Below are 4902 nucleotides of genomic sequence, written 5' to 3' on the forward strand. Positions count from 1 at the left end.
GATATGGACTTCCGGGGTGGCGCCATCGTCAATGGCGGACTCCCTCTGAATTGGAGGGACTAGCTCCGTGCGAAACGGGTTTTTTCCGCTACGGCGAAGTGGGGACCCTTTTAAAAATCACAGGCGGAAGAAGCCTGTGACCATGGGACTCGGCGGGCACCCTTAGCGCCCCCCAACCCACAAAGGAACCCACTAACGGGCTCCGAAGCAAAGAGGGGGAAGTGGCGCGGTGCTGTGAGTCAACTGCTATTTCCGTGGAGCGAAGCCGCACAGCCGTTGCCGGAGAGCGCTGCCTTTTTCCTGGGACAATTTGGCTTCTAAAATAAGCACCCGTGAGTACTTAAACTTTGAACAATTGGACTTTAAATAAGGACTTGCGAGCAGAAAGGAATTGGACTTAAAAAATTTACTTCAATTTGGTACTGAAATGGGAAGGTCTAAACAGGAAGTCAGCCTTCGGTTTCTTTGTAGACAGAATAAAGCAAAGACAACGTAAACTAGAGCTCAGAAAATCGCTTCTAAAGGATTGGCTTTCATCATTTAAAATTGTTGAACCCCCCTTCGGCAGCAGGAGAAGAAGGGGGATCTTTTCTGGACTGTTTAAACCTGCAGAAGTGAGTTTAAAGTAAAGTAATTTTCCATCGTCCTGATCCTGGAGCGGGGTGTCAGGACTGACATTTGAAGCTCATTGACCAGAGACAAACGCTTTTGACAGATAGCTAAAAGAAGAGAAACATATTGATTCCATTGTTTCCTTTCGCACCTTAAAGGAACAAATATTGACAAAATATCTGAAAAAAGGAAACAGTGTTGCTAGACTTGTCTTTAAAAGAAAGATCAAATAGAAGTTTTTCCCCCCTAGAGGGAGACTGTGAAACTGTAACCAACTCCTGGGAGCTGGCAGCTGTTACAGATTACAATCGTGGGAATAGACATCTGACCTTCAGGACAATGTATTCAGAAGCTCTGTTGTGTGCTTTCTATAAAACAAATGCCCTACTGGAACAGCTACATGAGAAGACGAATTTGATGGCTGATTCGATTAGAAATTTTGAACAGGCAGTGGGAAATTTTGAACAGGCAGTGGGAAAATATGTGGAGCCCACCCAGGAATTAAATCAGGAGTGTGCCCTGACAGAACAGGCCCAACAGGAATATGAACTTTTGGATTTGACAAATGAACTTGGAAAAAGCCAGATTTGGAAAGAAAAAGTTTGGTTTGGTCTGGAAATGGGGGGTTGGATAGACCCTCCTATGCAGGGATGTTTGGACTTTTCAAGTCTGGCAATGGGCCGTGAGATGTTTGGGATTGTGGGGGCTCTCAATTTTGGAGGGATTTTGAAACATGTCTTTAAATACCAAATGGATTATGTCGATTATGGAAAAGGGGCTGATCTGTCGAGAAGGGTCAAAAATATTGCTAAGCTGGAGTTCCCATGAGTGAAACGAGCAGGAGACAAGGGAAAATACAGTTACAAATATGAAGAAGAGCTGCGGAAGGGACATGGAAGAGACTTAAGGGCCTCGGATATTAGGATACCAGGTTAATGCGCCAGATCGATGGGATAATGAGGACTGACAAAACCAGGGACCAGGAGGAAGGGACGCTGGATGAAGATTGGATTTGTTTTTAATTTCCTTTTTTCATTACTAGGACTGTTTTACAAAATTGATGAATGTTAGAAAAATGTTGGAATGAAATTACTTGGCTTTAGTAAAAATGTTTAAAGAATTATGCAAGAATATTATGGTTATGAGAAGTTGGTAAAAATAAGATTTAAGTTTCAAGGTTTTTTATAGTAAGATAAGATTAAAATAGTTTAAGGTAATGTAATGACAGAATATTATGAAATATGGAAAGGATTTGCTGTGACAATTAACAACCAGGATACAAGGAAGGGGAGGAGGAGGAGGTCAAGGAAAGAGGGTAATGATAGTTGAGGAGTTGAGAATAATGGATTTGTTTTTAAATGTTTTTAAATGTTTGTGGTGTATTTTTTTCTCTCTCTCTTATTTTGAATTTGTATATGTATGGTTGGAAGTGGCTTGTTTTTTTCTTTTTCTACTTTGTTTTTCTTTTGTAACTTTAAATCCCCCCCCAATAAATATCATTAAAAAAAAAGATATTAACTGATATGCATGAATATGATATGCTCCAGCCACTCTCGGTGGCTTCCAACATACATAAAAACATAATAAGACATTGAACATAAAAAACTTCCCTATTCAGGTCTGTCTTCAGATGTCTCATGAAGGTTGGATGGTTACTTATCTCATCACAACTCTCAACACACTTAACAAACTAGTGCTCTCAGTAGGGTTGCCATACTTCAAACAGTGAAAATCTGGACAGAAAATGTTTTTTGCTTTTTGGGCAAAATCGCTTCGAAAAAAAATGCTGCTTTTGAGCTATTTTTATGGGGAAAGTGGCAAGAAAAGGCACTGCCAGATTTTCCTGGACATTTTTTACAGATTTATGTCTGGACAATGCAGCCAACTGCAGTATTCCGGATATGTCTGGGAAAGTCTGGACATATGGCAATCATAGTTCCCAGGATGGGAATGTTGCAGAAGAAGTTAACCCTCCATATGAAGAGTTCCCTTCATCAAAGAGTTCAGAGCCAGTTTCTTTAGGGATCACCCACTGCCTCTTTCAACATAGACCACCCTCTCAGAGCCAGCGTGGTGTAGTGGTTAAGAGCGGTGGACTCGTAATCTGGTGAACCGGGTTCGCGTCCCTGCTACATGCAGCTGCTGGGTGACCTTGGGCTAGTCACACTTCTCTGAAGTCTCTCAGCCCCACTCACCTCACAGAGTGTTTGTTATGGGGGAGGAAGGGAAAGGAGAATGTTAGCTGCTTTGAGACTCCTTCGGGTAGTGATAAAGCGGGATATCAAATCCAAACTCTTCTTCTTCTCACGCAGCAAACATTAACCACACTCTGGACCCAACCAGCCAGCTCTCTCTCTGCTAGATTTGATATGCCAGGAGGGACAGGGGTCAAGGGGGCATTTGCCACCAACATCTTGTTGACATCAACTGATTGCTTCAGATGGAACTGATCACATAAGACAACACGGGGTACTTGAGCTGTAACAAGTGCAGAGTCAAGATCATGCCAAAGTCAAGTGACTTTATCCTCAAAGTATGTAGCCAGTTGGTCACAGTGGGTCTTCAAGGGCTGCAGAGGTCCCTTCCCCATACTGGGAGTCAATAACCTCCAGGCCATCCAAAATAACTCCACTGATCACTACTAGAGGATGCAATGTGACCTGCAAAATGAGCTTTTGTGTTTTTACCAGTGTTGGGTTGGCTTCAGAGCAAGATTTGCACTACTTGCACTCCAGACTTTATCTGGTTTGTTTCATAGTCCAGAGTTTCATAGTTCCGAGTACCAAGGAGCTGCTTGGGCTCCAAAACACTGCAGAGGACATTCAGGAGTGATCATGTCATCTCACCATTACATAGCGAGACCAAGGCTTCAATAGAATCACCAGCTTTCTCTACTGGAAAATTCCCCAGACCATCCAGGAACATATCTGGTTCCCTAAGTCTCTGAGGGTGGGCCATCCAAACAGGCCCATCACCCTTACGGGGGGAACTGCCCTTGTCAGTCTAAACTTAACCAGATTATGGTCTGACCATGACAATGCGTTCTTAGGGCAAGTATCACAACAAGACCATGACCTTCCTGCTGTGTTAGACCAATGACCACCTGAGAGAGACCCATCGTTGTCGTGGAGGCCATGAAGTCTTGAACTGAGTGAGATTGTTCTAGTCACAGAATTCGAGAGTAGCACAGTAAGAAACTCTTAACCAGCAGGTGATAGCAGAGAGACCACAGCAGCAACTGGGTAGTGCTGCAAGAGGAGGTTCCAGCAGATGGTAGCTATGCCAGGGGTCAGCAACCTAAGGCCCATGGGGGTCGCTTAACCGGCACATGGACCCCACCACCCGCTCGGTTGGCTCCTGTTCGCCACACTAAACCAGCGCAGAGCAGAGCAGGGACTGCCTTCCCCGATGCTGACTGGCTTCCCATTGGATGCAGGAAGTTCCTGTAGCCAATGGGAAGCTGCGCAAGCCTCTTCCACGCCGGAAGGAGCTCAGGAAATAGCGTTTGCGCATGTGTGTGTGTGCGTGCATGCCTACACACACACACTGCAGCCCACTGTGGCATCTGCGGGACTGTGAAACAGCCCACACCACAAAAATTTTGCCGACCCCTGGGCTATGCCATACCTTGTAAAGGTAAAGGGACCCCTGACCATTAGGTCCAGTTGTGACCGACTCTGGGGTTGTGGCGCTCATCTCGCTTTATTGGCCGAGGGAGCCGGCCTACAGCTTCCGGGTCACGTGGTCAGCATGACTAAGCTGCTTCTGGCGAACCAGAGCAGCGCACGGAAATGCCGTTTACCTTCCCGCCAGAGCGATACCTATTTATCTACTTGCACTTTGATGTGCTTTTGAACTGCTAGGTTGTAAGGAGCAGGGACCGAGCAACGGGAGCTCACCCCGTTGCGGGGATTCGAACCGCCAACCTTCTGATCAGCAAGTCCTAGGCTCTGTGGTTTAACCCACAGCGCCACCCGCGTCCCATCTTGTAGCCATACCTTGTAGCCTCCTGCTAAAACTGTTAAGAAATGGAACCCCGATTGCCATCCTCAGGCCTGGTCTGAATCTAGCCTACAAGAAATCTAGCAAACAGGCCTCCTCTCAAAATGCCTGCAGGTGTATAATGCATACATTTTTAATAGTGGCTATTTAAGAGAACACTGTATCCTTCAGGCTGCATCCTGATCGTTCATGGACTATTAGCAACGGCTTCCTCATGGGCTATTTACAGATTGCCATCTATGGAGAGGGGCCTTATTTCCGTGTCAGAGAGCATCATTTGCCAGCTGA

This window comes from Podarcis bocagei, assembly GCF_964188305.1.
Source record: "Podarcis bocagei genome assembly, chromosome: 3".
Taxonomy (NCBI): domain Eukaryota; kingdom Metazoa; phylum Chordata; class Lepidosauria; order Squamata; family Lacertidae; genus Podarcis; species Podarcis bocagei.